The sequence below is a fragment of the Crocodylus porosus genome, unplaced genomic scaffold, assembly GCF_001723895.1.
Source record: "Crocodylus porosus isolate Cpor-Errol unplaced genomic scaffold, CroPor_comp1, whole genome shotgun sequence".
NCBI lineage: Eukaryota > Metazoa > Chordata > Crocodylia > Crocodylidae > Crocodylus > Crocodylus porosus.
In genome coordinates, this window is record NW_017728943.1 from 22,583,410 (window position 1) to 22,596,862 (window position 13,453).

Consider the following 13,453-nt stretch of genomic DNA (forward strand, 5'->3'; position numbering starts at 1 on the left):
CCCGGCTCCCGCTGCCCTTCAGCGTGGGGCGCGCGTGGCGGCGTCCCTGCGGGCCCGCGCCGCCTCTTGCAGCCCGGCGTGTGCTGGCCCTGGCGCGGCTGCCTGGCTCGGCTGGGCGCGAAGCCTGCCGCAGGATGGGCCCCTGGGTTCATAGGCCCATAGGAAAGCCGGGCTGGAAGGGGCCTTGTGCCCTCTGCAGAAGAGGACGGGCCTGTGAGGACGCTGGAGCATCCCAGCCTTTGCTCGCCGCGGGGGGTGGGGTGGTGCCGTGTTCTCCAGTGGAAGGAGAAGGGAGCGTCTCTGGATGTGTCCCTTGCTAGAGGCCTTGGAAAAAGTCTCATTGGGGGAACAGAGACGGCATCTCTGCGACACACTGTGCAAGGAGATGGAGAAACGTGGGTCTCTGTTGGGATTTTCTCCAGACTCAGTGAAACTCAATCTGCTTTCTCCTCCTTGTTCCAGGAGCCTCCGAAGTCTGCTAAAAGCACCACAAAATCCAGTGGTGGCACCAGTGGGAAGGATGGAGGGGCAGAGAATTCAGAGGAGGTAAGGACTTAATTCTGTAAGCAGCAGCGTACCTAGACTTCCCATCTTCGTGACCATGGATGGCTTTTCTTCCCACCTGGCCTAAGTGTTTCGCTGAATAATCTCTTTTAAAAGGATCTTATGGAATCAAATAGAAGATGGTGGCTAAGGTAGAGGATGTCTAGTTAGAAGGGCAGGTAATTGGAAAAGAGAGAGGGTGAGGCCAGAACCTGCTTGCGTTCTGTAATAAAAAAGTTAGCCCTGAGCAGCCTGTGGCAGATAGATGCCACTTGGTAGTAAGGAGCAGAGTACAGCAGTGAAGGCTGCACTGAGAACAAAGAGCTTGGATGGAACAGAGTGCTCCCCTTGGCATGGCCACTGTGGAGCTCAGTGAAGTACGTCCAAGATGTTGAGGGAGGGGACAAGAGTGCTACTTTATAAAGCAATTTGCTGAGTTGGAAGGAGTTAAGAGAAAGGAAAAACTGGTGTCAGAGTTAAATTAAGAATGAGGAGAACAGTGGTGGATTTCAGACAGTGGGGGAGGCAGTAGAGGCAAAAAGAGTTCTTCACTGTTATAACACCCCTGGGGCAGCAGGAGAAAGCAGATCTTGGTGTGAATCACATTCTGCAGTAAGAGCTACAGAGAGTTTCCTTTGCTCTTGGTACCAGTGTTTCAAGCCTAAATGCATTGAGGGCAGCAGCAGTACAGGTGGACAGTGTAATAAACTATATTGCATGTTAACGTGCAGTTCAAGCTGGAGTCCAGGCAAGTGTGATTTTTGGGGAGGTGGGAGGGAATTGGCTTCATTCCATTTTCAAATAGTGCAGTTGTCTTGAACTTTGTGGGGAAAAAAGGCTCAGCCTCTAAGAGAAGTGTTTATTCTTTCCAGGAATATAAATTTGACAGATAAATTGCCCTGCTGCCACTTTAGCATGGTACATTGCTATTAGAAGATTGGGTGCCCAAGATCTTTTCTTGGCACCTGTCTCATGAATCAGAATGTGTTTTGGTGCAGCTCTAACAAGGGGGTTTTGGACGTGAGACATTTTTAATGTTAGGAAGGGGAATGAATGCATGAAGGTACCCTCAGGGGAAAGTCTGGAGCTAGAGTAGTTGGCCCTCAGGGAGATAGCAATTTAGAGGTCTCTGTCCCTTCTTCATCTCAGCCCATAGGCATCCATGCCTCTTCTGTGTTGTGTGCAGTATCCCCCTCTAGTGTGTTTGTGTGCAGTGTCAACTCCTTAAGATAGTTTATCATCTGAGTTCCTTGGCTGTAAGATAGTAAAGGAGTTCTATCACCAGACATCCACGGTAACACGTGCCTTTCATGTGGTACTTTTCATCCCTTAATAGCAAAGTGCTATACAGAGGAATGTGAGTCTCAGCATCTTCAGGCATAAAGGGCAACCAACAAGGATTAGAACAAAGCATACTAAGGTTGGGCAGTTCCCTGTCCAGATCAATGGGAAGCTGCAGTGCTGCATTCCTAGTACCAAGTGGTGCAGTGTGAAGGTATAAATAGCATCACTCATAAGCTTCTTCCCATGACCCAAAATGGCAAATAATTCTGGTTGCTCCTGGATGCAAAAGAAACCTAGAATATTAAAATAAAAAGGCCTTCATGGCGGTAGAATGCCACATCTGCTTGGGTAGTAAGGTGAAGAGGAAGAAGCCACCTCTGTGTGCTCCCTGCCATGGGGCTCCTTTCTATTGGTCTTCAGTTAAACTTCCATTGAAAGTTGTTTTTCCTTTTTTCTTTCTTTTCTTTCTTCTTCTTTGTAGCAGGTTGATCTGGTGTAGAATGCACAAGTACCTTTCTCTTGATAAGTAACAGTTTATCTCCATTTGGATTAAATTGCTATGTCTATCCAGAAAACAAGAAATGGTAAACTATAATACTCTACTGCCTGCCTTACCCTTTACTTCAGACATCTCTAATGTGGTATTATTGGCTTGATCCTCAGAAGTCAGGGTGAAATCTGTATAATTGTAATGAATTAGATGCATGTACTGTGTGTGATCTCTTGTGTGGGAAGTGAAAGGGTAAGCTTGGATGGTAAGCTTTATGGCAAGGGTGGGCAATTATTTTGGGCAGAGGGTTTTAGCAAGTCGTCGAGGGCCGCATGACAGGCAGCCAGGGGCAGATAAATATCAATTTTCTAAATTTTGGGGAGGCCCTGTGGGCTGGATAGAATGGCCTATTGGGCTGCATCTGGCCCACGGGCTGCATTTTGCCCACCCCTGCTTTATGGACTGTAGCTGGCCAGGATGTGCTTGTTATCTGTACTGGAATTGTCATGGGTTGCAAATGCCTGTACTGATAGGAAACACACCTGAGCAACTTTTCCTCTAAGCTGAAGGCTGTGTGTAGAGGCTGTTTAGGTTCCCAGAAGAAGAATGGGTAGGAGAGGAGAAGGACAGCCCAGCTCTGAGACTTTCTTCTACCCTCATATCACAGCCCAGGAAGTAGGGAAGGATTTACAGCCAAACTTGCCTCCTTTCCAGGGAGCTTCAAATTGTCCTTTGAAGGAATGGTGTCTAGCTGATGGGCTGTCTAACGCAATATAGAGGGGAGTTCTGATCTGACAGACCTTACCAAGTGCTACGAACTGGGACTTTTGAGAGGAAGGGTCTGGGCAGCAGGGTTAGGAGCCAGTACAAAAGCTCTGGTGTTTTAAATTCCTGTGCAGTATAATCTTGGTCAGTGCAACTGTTCTGAAAGAGTTGATACACATCCCTCAAAATCAGCCATACTCCTCTGCTGGGGAGAGGAAGCCTTTTGTTGTATATATGAGTGCAGAGATTCTCCTGCTTTTCAATACCTTGGCTAGAACTAGTAATGGTACTATATATCCTGTCCAGCATATATTAATTTCTGCCTTGTAGGAGGTCACTGAGGGGCAGACAGCAAGTGGCAGCAGCACTTAGCCAGCAACAGGCTTTTGAGGAGTCTGCATTTGCTAACAGAGATGTTCACAAGAGCAGCAGTCTAGGAAGATAGAGAAAGGGGCCAATGGGGTGGTGGTTTGCTTATGGGACTGAATGATGATGAAACCTCGGGGAGGAAGAGGAGATTACTGTCAAAAGTCAGCCCACTATTAGATGGAGGAGGATTGTTGCTCATCCCTGACCAGAGAGGGACAGGAAGCATAGTTCACGCAGTTCGTTAAAGGAGGGTTAATGGCCTGGAAGGAGTGGGAATGCTAGCACTACCTTGAAGGAGGGTGGGAGACGAGTTACTACTCTGTAGCCTGGAGGATAACCCAAGAGTATCGCTGATCAGAGTCCCAGCTTACAGAGTATGAATATGTCCTGGGTATGAGCTGTTGTGATGTTCACTCTAGAGATGTTTCTTTTGGGGTATGTTACTGTAACTTCTGAAGCAGTGCTAAGAGTCCATAGCTGATCAGTGAGCTAAGGTTACTTGAAGGACAGGAAGCTGGATTTTAACAGGGCAATTGGCTAAAGTCACCAGGAGAGACTGTTGCAGGTGTCAGCTCCAGGAACTGTGAGGCAAGAGTGGGGAAAGGAAGGTCTGAGAGCAGGTCAGTGCTACCTCAAGATGCTCAAGAGTGCTGTATGGCAGAATTGGTTTCCAACCACTGAAGCAGCAGGGAGCAGTTGTCCTTAAGGGGGAGTGGCCAGAGAGCCAAGACCATGGATAAAGTAGGGAAAGGAAGATGATGATAAGGGTAGGAGAACAGTGCAGACACTAGGGGCATGTCCAGATGAGCATACACCTCTTGCAGTGTCTCAGGGGTGCACTGATAAATTTTTGGGGCAATACCAATACTGACATTTAAGGAGGCATATTGGGTAATACTGATCCAATTTCCGATACAGCTGCCTCCAGTTGGTAAGTCAAGTGCGGTGGAAGGGGAGGAAAGGGGCGTGGAGGGGGCTGAACACCTCTCCCGTCCCCTCCCCCCCACACACAGTGAGGGAGGGGACAGGGGGAGGGAAGCTGGAGCCCGGGAGGTAGGGGGGAGGAAGTAGCTCCTGCTGCTGCTTGCACTCCAGGAGGGCAGGGGTGCTGTCCCCAGCCTCTAGTTCCCCCTGGCTGCAGATCTCGGAGGAGCCAGGCAGCGTTATTTTGCCCCAAGTAGCACAATTTGCCTCACACCAAAATGCATGTCCAGGCACGTGCAGTAGGGCAAAAAGCCCCAGCTCAGATTTGTGCCGCTTCTGTTTGAGCTGCTGCAAGTACACGTGACTGCATATGTGGACATGCCCTGAGAGTCCAGGATGAAGGGAACTGGTAGAGAGCAGGTCAAGGGCTTGGGGCTTATCTATATGCACAGACAAGTCCCCAGAGAGGTGGAAGAGGTAATAAGCCATGGAATTTGTGTGTGAAGGAGGGAGAGTGGAAATCCTTAACTCAGCCTTCATTCTCTGGCATATCCTCCAGACCAAAGCAAGAAGCCTGAAGCCAGAGCAAGAAGCTATGCACATGCTTTGAATCTGAATTTGTGACTTTCCTTCTAGAGAGATTTTTTCCAAGGTGAATAACCTGGGAGCCTCAACTAAATTTTAGTCCCTCTCTAAGCAGCTCTTTTAGCCTGTGTTCAATGTGAATCCCAGCAGGATGTTGTCTAAGTTTTGCATTTTCCAGAAGGGAGGTGGATGCCCAGCCACCATCTTTTGAGATCAGTTAGGGCAGTAGAGAAAAATGACGAGTCATCTTAGTTTCTGTTTCCCACCATACCTGCTTAAGTCAGGAGTGGGTGTGGAAGAGGATGCCTCATGAGCACTGCAGGGAAAAGGCCTACCAGTAGGGAATGTATGATTAAAAGAAAGTTCAGCATGTGCTACCCTCTGGGCTGTACTGTGAGCAGGCAGACCCCCTTCCCATGGAGAGGGGTTTCTGTGTTCTGTCACAGTTTTTTCCTTAGCTATGTTAAGACCATTTTTTTTCTTTCTTAACTACGTTGGTAAGACTTAACCATTATAACTGCTACTGGGTTTCATGCCAGCTATTTCAAGGCTCTTTACAAGCACCAGTTGAAGTGGCAAGGGCTTTTCCAGACTCCAAATGAGGTGAACCTGTTAGTATGCAGTCCCTCAGCTGAGAGTATCCCTCATGGCCTTTTCAAGTGAGGCCACCCCAGTTGGGGACACATCCCATCTGTTTCAGATGTCTTTTGAAAGCACAGTTTCATGTCCTTCCTTCCCCCTGGGTGTCTTCAGGTCCAAGGCCACCTACATTCCTTTTTTGTTTGTTTGTGCCTGTATCATCTCTCCCTCAGGGTGGCACACTTTACAGACTTTGTTTTTCTTCTACCCTGTGGGAAGAGCATAAACTGGCTTACAGTTTCCCTTCTTTTAAAGTTCCTTAGTAGCATTTGAACAAACCTGTGAGTTGCTAAGGATGTTCCGAGACTTGAATATTCAGTACAAGAAGTGAACTTTGGATACCTGGAACATATCCAGAAGTAATCCTGCCAAATTTAGTTTCTGGACTGTGTCATTAGATGAGAGGCCAGTATTCAGGAATAGCCTCTTAATGGTGTTTCTAATTGTTTCATAGCATGGACCACCTCTTGTAGCATCTCATGAACATCTCAGTTTCATCAGACTGCCCACCTTACCTTGCTCTGGCAGTCAAAGAACATCTGTGACTTGAGACCTACTTAATGCATGATTCTGCTGTTTTCTTGATTGCCAGGATATATTCCATAAGCCACAATTTCTCATGAAATCACTCCAAAAACAGTATATTATTCATATAATACAGTCTTTTAGAATCTTTCAATCCTTACTGTTATACTTAGACAATTCGACAGTCCCTACAGCCACTCTCACGTGCTTGAGACTTACTATCTGCAGCAATGGTGGAGCTTCTCTGCCAATCTGCAGCGATAGCAGGGTGTCTCCATCAATCTGCAACATGGAGTGAGGCCACTGGGAAATGCCCACAAAATCAGCCCTTTCTTCTGTGAGCTTGCTGTGATAATGCATTTATTTCACTGTGAGTTCAGTAGATCCCTATCTATTACAGTGACAACAAATGCCTAGGACAGTGGTCACCAACCAGTGGATCTTGATCCACTGGTAGATCTTGAAGCCTCTTGGAGTTGATCTGAGGCTGGGGTGGGGGGCTGAGTGCTGTGTGCATGCATGCACTTGTCCCAGCCCAGCAGGTCAGTCTGTGTGGGGAGGAAAGGAGCGGAGGCTAGACTGAGGCCCCCGCTGTGAAGGACAGTGCCGCAGAGGCGGGAATAGGGGTAAGTTGAGTGGGGCCCTGGCCAGGTGGGACTTACCTGCTGGGAAGTCATGCCCCCAAATAATTTTTTTCTCATTCTGCCTCAGTCTGTGCCCCCCCCACCCCTCCCCGCCCCTCCCTTCCTTCCCCACAGACTTACCTGTTGAGTGGGGAGGGGAGGGGTGGCAGTGGTGCACGGTAGATCTTGGGTTGCTTTTCAATGCCAAAGGTGATCTTCTGTTTAAAAAGATTGGAGACCACTGGTCTAGGGAATCTGTCAGGAAGGAATTTTGCAGTTGGAAGGAGAAAGAAAGTGTCTATACTTGGACCACCTGCTTTCTGTGAGCCTCAGGCTTTAAACATATGTACTCCATGGCAGTGATCTTTTCCCCAACTTTGTCCCAGACATTCTTGGTATTTGTCATGTGCTTTTGCAGAGAAATTGGGAACAGTGAGGGATTCTGTGGCTAGGTGTTTTTCTTTTCCATCAACTTTGTCATCTTCCTTGCTAAACCAAAGACTCCAGTTTGAGTCAGTTGAACCACAGACCTCCTTTCCCAGAGTTTGCACCATAGCTGTCCTAGGTAGAGTATTTCACAAGTGTTTCAAGGACAGGCTGGTTGCAAGAGTGTGTTCTTGATGGGGTTCCATGGCCAGGGTTTGTGTTCTTTACAGTAACTGCAGAAAGGAGGAGAACTTTCTACTTTACTACCCCTGGAGACTTAGAGGTACATGGTGTGGAAAGAGGGTAAGTGGTGGGTGTCTCAAGCCTCACCTGCCCTACACATTTCCCTTGAGCCCCTACCCTGGGTACCTCTTTAGAGGGCCACAGAGGGGGTGGCTTACTGAGGCTTTGGGAATGATCCTCACAGGAGGTGTGTTAGAAGGACAAAGGGGGTGGCAGTCTGTTGGGTTCAAGTGTCATTTTGGAGCATCCTTCTGTTACTGAATGTGTTTATAGCCAATTACAATAGAAAGCAAGGTGCCATTCATTGAGGGCTGACTGTAGACCAGAGTGGAGTAGGGGAAGGGGTGTGCAGCTGGCTCACTCCAAGCATGAGTCTCAGCTGGATGGGATGCCATGGAAGAAGGTGCAGAGGTGGAAGAGAGAATGAATGATGAGGCTGTGCTAAAGCAAGGGAAGACACCAGAATTCTGAGGTGGCAAGCACAGGACACAGGGCCTTGAAACTAGACCTCACTTCTGCCATCAAGGAGACAGAAAGCTGGCAGCATCCAGATGAATGGCAAGCCAAAATTTCTCCTGGTCCACATCTGTCACAAGATCTGATTGTGAGCTTTGTAGCAAAGACTGTACAGATGTTGGAAGGGAAGGCAGAACTGGGTATGTTCAGTCTGAGTAGGACAAGACTGAGAGGTGACTTGATAGCTGCCTACTACAAGTATGTCAGGGGGGAACACCAAGATCTAGGGGAGCAACTCTTCAGAAAGGCACCCCTTGGGAAGACACAGACCAGTGGGCACAAGCTAATTGAGGAAAAAATAGGTTGGACATAAGGAAAAACTTACTTTCCATGAGGGTAACTAGATTCTGGAACACATTCCCAGCAGAGGTGGTACAGTCGCCATCTTTCAAGGTGTTCAGGAGGAGGCTGGACAAGTACCTTGTTGAGTTTGTTTGAGCTCAGTAACCTCCTGCCCATGGCAGGGGACCAGACTTGATGATCTTATAGGTCCCTTCTGGTCTTTTGATTCTGTGATTCTGTAACCTAATGTGGTGGGGTCATGAACTGTCCATGGTCCCTGGGAGCTACTGCAGTAGAAAGAAATAACTTGGGAAGTTTGCTGCAAATCGAAGAAACTGGATGCAAGTCATGAAGGAGTGGGTAAGGCATGGTCAAAAGTGCCCAGTTCCTTCAATCTAGGAAGAGCTGACAGTGTTTAGGGTTGGTAAATAATTTATGAATCTGTGTGAAGGTTGAACAGGATAGAAATGTTCTTGTTATTAACAACATCTGTTTGCATGTCAGGCTTATTGAAGCTTGCAAGTTGACCTACTCTTTTTCTCCATCAGGTCCAGCAGCAGCAGCAGCAGCAACAGCAAACAACTTCAAATAAGCGACCCAGTAATAGTGCCCCCCCACCAACACAGCTGAATAAGATCAAGTACTCGGGAGGACCCCAGATTGTAAAAAAGGAGCGACGACACAGCTCCTCTCGCTTCAACCTGAGCAAAAACCGGGAGTTACAAAAACTCCCTGCCCTTAAAGGTAAGGATGCTGTAGGGTTGCAAGTGCATGTGCCTGGCAAGCCTTAACCTGGATTCTTAGAAGCATTTTCCAAGCAGAACAGCAACAGATAATTCAGTACAGTTGTGCTAATCTTGGCATCTGCAGTACTGTAGGGAGAACATCTGTCACTGCCTCAAAACCAGCCTAAGTACTGAGAGCTTCTAGCAAGTTGCTGCAAGAGGTTCTCCCACCGGCCCATGAAAGGGTTGCATCATCACTATCTGGAAGATGATATGCTTCAGTGCCATTGCATTATTCCACTGGCTCCCTCTCATGGTAGAGTATCTTAGCCTCCAATTAAAAAGCCCTTCTCTTTCAGAGGGAACAAAGAAATTGTCATAAATGCTGTCTTGGGGTGGGGGGGGTCCTCTTCCCTCATTTATCTGCAGCTCCGATTCCCTACAGAATAAGCTTTCAATCTTCTCTGGACTCTCAAGAGCATGTCCTTTTGACAGCAGGAATTTAGGAAACCCATCTCCTTGATCGTGAGATTAATTTGCATCCTGCAGAGAGTCTGGGTCCTTCTCCAGCGTGAGGATCTATACCTGGGTCCCTTTGCACCAAAGTAACTTGCACACCAGTCTCTATATTCTACTTGATTTTTTTTCCACCATGGCTGTTTCCTGCACTCTTGCCTGTTGTCTTGACTCCCTCTCAGTTCAGAATCCCTGTGTAAGTCCCACCTTGCTTTCCTCACCCTCCTCTCCTCATACCTCAGACAACCCCAATGCCTTTCTTCTCACTAAGGAAGCACTTTTGCATTTTATTGCCTGCTTTCCTGGAAAGTTTGCCTTTAACTTTTTATCAGAGATGAGGTTGTGGGGGGACAGACTACTATGACAGGGTGCTTGGGGAGCACCTGCAGGTGGCCAGGGGGGCTGATTAGGGATTCACCTGCCCAGGAGGGGTCCAGGCTTGAATTTCATAAGCCCATGGCCTAAGCTGGCCAGGTAGTCTACCCGTGAGTACCCTTGTGAGAGAAACTCCCGTTAGCAGGACTCCTGATAACCACTGAGCTGGGGTAAGTAGCACTGAGCCCTGGAACAGACCAGGCCTTGAAACAGATAGGCCTGGGGGATAGAGGCAGTGGCTGGAGATTGGTGGTTGTGGGAAGGACTGAAGGGGAGGCATGGAGGTCTCAACTGGCCCAGTGAAAGAAAGATGGGCCAGAAGAATAGAGGGCCTGGGGCCCAGAAAGAGAGCAGTTGAGCCCAGGGAGGACTAGGTACTTGGGAGAAGGTTTGGTGCCTGGTGAGGACCAGGAGATTCTGGTGCCTTGGGCCTGCCAGAGAGCAGGGCATTGGGCTGGGAGCCTGTAGCCCATGGGTGACGTTAGCAGATCACTTGCAAGGCTTGGGAGTAGGTATTAGTGAGGATGGAGTCCATAAAACTAACAATTAGCTGCCATTGCCTTAAGGCAATGACTAGGAGTACCTTTGGTCCTAAGAGTAAGACCTGGCTTGGGAAACCCTGGGGCAACCTACCTTTCATCAGAAATTGATAACATCAAGGTGTGGCAGGTGAGTAAAGGGGAGTCGGTCCTAAGGGGAGTCAGGTTGGCAAGGGCTGAGCGGCCACCAGGGGGCATTGCAGCCACCCCTGGGACAAGGACTTTCTATAACTACAGGCTGTAGTAATGGAAAGCAGGCCTCTTGAACTGATATACTAGTCTTTCAGTGGGGGAAAGATGTGTGCATGAACTAGGAAGTTCCTTGTGTACTTCTGGCACAACATAAACACCAAGTTTATTGAGCCATGGTAGAGATCGTCCTCAAATCAAAGGATTGCTGATAACAAAACACCCAGTTGAGTCTGGTTCCAAGAAATCCTAGAAATGCCACGCTAGAAGGGACTTGAATAGCCCCCTATCTCACCTTCTTGCTCCAAAACAGGGTCAAGTGTGTAGTGTTTCTTACACCTGCAGGATCTCGCTTCACTGAGACAAATAAGCTTAAAAACCTGAGGGTGGTTGAAAAGCTGCTGTTGCTCATAGCCAGTTGTCCTAAATTTACTGATAAGAAAAGCCATTGTATGGAATGGCCTTTCTGTAGTGGCCGTTAGCCATCTGAGTGTCCTGTGAAGCCTGCCTCAGCATGGGAGTAGAGAGAGAGATTCTGCACAGAGACATGCATCCTGGTCATGGGCAAGTCATAATACTTGTTGTGATTCTTTGTCACAAAAGGGGTTCCAGAATTAAAACAAGTAATAAAAAACATTTAGCCTTTGTGGTTTGGAATAGCTCCCAAAGAGAGTCTGAGTACAAGGTGATATGTTGGTATTTGCCAGCAGCCTGAGAGGGCAGCTCCATGAAGGCATGAACTGTTTGGTTTAGTAGGATGTCTTTTGAAATATATCTGGACAGATTTTATAATCAACCTTACCTATTTCACTATTGATCATTGTAGCAGAAACATACCTTTAACGCAGGGGTGTCAAAACTGGTTGGAGGACCAGACTCCCTCCTCGGGTATGTAGCAGGCCTCACCCAGGCCCACTGATAGCAGCCTTTACCCCAACCCTGCAGTGTGTGGGTATGTGTGTATGGGTGTGTGTGTGCGCGCGCGCTACAGCAGCTAGAACCCAGGCTTTTGCAGCCACTATGACAGCTAGGGTTCCTGCAGCAGGAGACAGTGCCGTTGTGAGATCTGGAGCATGGCAACATGAGTACCATGGCAGGCAGAAACCACTGTCACTGTGGCTCTGGCCATGGTCGTGGTGTTCCCTGCAGTGACAGCTAGAGTCCTGGCCTTTGCCAGGGCTCAGGCAGCTGCACCAGCACGATGCGTGGAGGGCAGAAACCTTTTTGCTGTGGTCAGAGCTGAGGCAGGGCTTCCCATTTCAGCAGCCTGCAGCCTAGTGAGAGCCAGGGCACTGGCAACCCTAGTAGCATCATGGACAAATACCGCCACTATGACCAAAGCCCAAGTTTTGTCTGCATGTGTAGGGCTTGCTGCAGTGGCAGGATGCAGGTAGCTCCAGCACCACTGTGGTGGCATTTCCTTCAGTGACAGCCTGTGCATTGGCCAAGAGCTGGGGGCAAGGGCAGCTCCAGTGACGCCATGGTCAGAAGATCCACCACCATAGCACAGCCCACTGCTAGAGCCTGCTGTCAAACCTCCAGTCTGCTGTAGTGGAAAGTGATAGAATGCAGAGATTTTGCTGTGAATTTGGTGGCAGACTTGTTCTGAGCCTTGACTCTAAGCAGCGTCATATTCCTGAAAGATGACCAGATCTTCTTAGTCATGGTGTTTCCTTTGCAACAGGGCTGGCTTGTTTTAGCTGCTGCTTTGCTAGGACTGTTACCCAGTGTTCGTAATTACTGTTGGTAATGGGTGCTAGTGAACACTGTTTAGCTATAAGCCCAAGCAGGGACAGTGTTTTCAGGAATGGCTCAGAGGTAACCCCTTTTACTGACATCTGCTGCCAGGCAGAGGTAATTTCCCTAGCATAGACTACTGCCTAGTATGGGTGTGTGAAGCTTCGGTCCCTGATTTGATTCGGCCCAATTCGGTGGCCAAATTTCCAGATTCGAATCAAATCAGAGGACCCTTTAATCTCTTCTGAATCGATTTGGAAAGATTTGGCGATTCAGACATAGACACAGCTTTAAATGTTTTTTCTACATACCTCAAAGTACCAGGTGGCTTGTGAATGCTGTGATGGTGGGGTGGATGGAGTGTCCCACAGAAGCACTTGCCAGCTGGAAGTGGACCAGGAGCACTTTTGGCTCACTTCTGGGTCCACTGGGGAGCATGCTGGGGGCCCACCCCCGCGCCCTCCCGGCTCAGCGATTGGTACCTCCTGGGTCTGGGGGGGGGCACCCAGGGTCCCCCTGCAGCTGATTGCTGAGCCGGTGGGACGTGGGGGGCCCCCAGCGCCCTCCCTGGCAGACCCAGAAGTGGACCAGAAGTACTTCTGGTCTGCTTCCAGGTTCGTTGCTGATAATGGGGGGGGCCCCCCTGTGCTCCTGTGGGATGCTCCAGCCACTCCACCATCGCAGCGTTCATGAACTGTGCCTGGTACCTTGATGTATGTAGAAAAAACATTTACAGCTGTGTCTGTGTCCAAATTGCTGATTCTCCGAATCAGCATTCAATCTGCAGATTCGGATTTGGCCAAATTGAATTGGAGACAGTGATCTGCAACAACAAATCAAATCACTGCCTCCGATTCGGGCTGAATCCAAATCAAATACAGCTTGTTTCGCACACCCCTACTGTCTACCAGCTGAATACAGCTGTTAGGCAGACCAGAAGTCTGTTTTTTACTCAGCCAGTGGAAAAGGCTGAAGCTTCTTGTACTATGGTTTTCCCCTCAGGCCCCGGGGGAGGCACACCTGGGCCACGGGTTAGCGAGGATTTAGTTAGGGAGCTTCTGGAGGGATTGGACGTATTCAGGTCAGCCGGCCCGGATGATCTCCACCCTAGAGTTCTAAAGGAACTGGCTGAGGTCATTGCAAGTCCCCTGGCACGGC

At 48.8% G+C, this 13,453-nt stretch overlaps 1 protein-coding gene across 7 annotated transcripts in view; it reads left to right on the forward strand.

Moving 5' to 3' along the window:
* The first annotated feature begins 193 nt into the window (after window positions 1–193).
* PPP2R5D (protein phosphatase 2 regulatory subunit B'delta) overlaps window positions 194–13,453 on the forward strand; it is a 1,176,261-nt gene continuing 1,163,001 nt past the window's right edge. For 2 of the 7 annotated variants that reach the window (XM_019548999.1, XM_019549000.1), the window contains exons 1-2: window positions 197–546; window positions 8,763–8,958. The gene's annotated coding sequence lies outside the window, so the exon portion shown is untranslated. Of the gene's footprint in view, window positions 547–8,762; window positions 8,959–13,453 lie in introns of all 7 variants that reach the window. The other 5 variants (XM_019548998.1, XM_019549001.1, XM_019548997.1 and 2 more) reach the window with 4 other exon arrangements.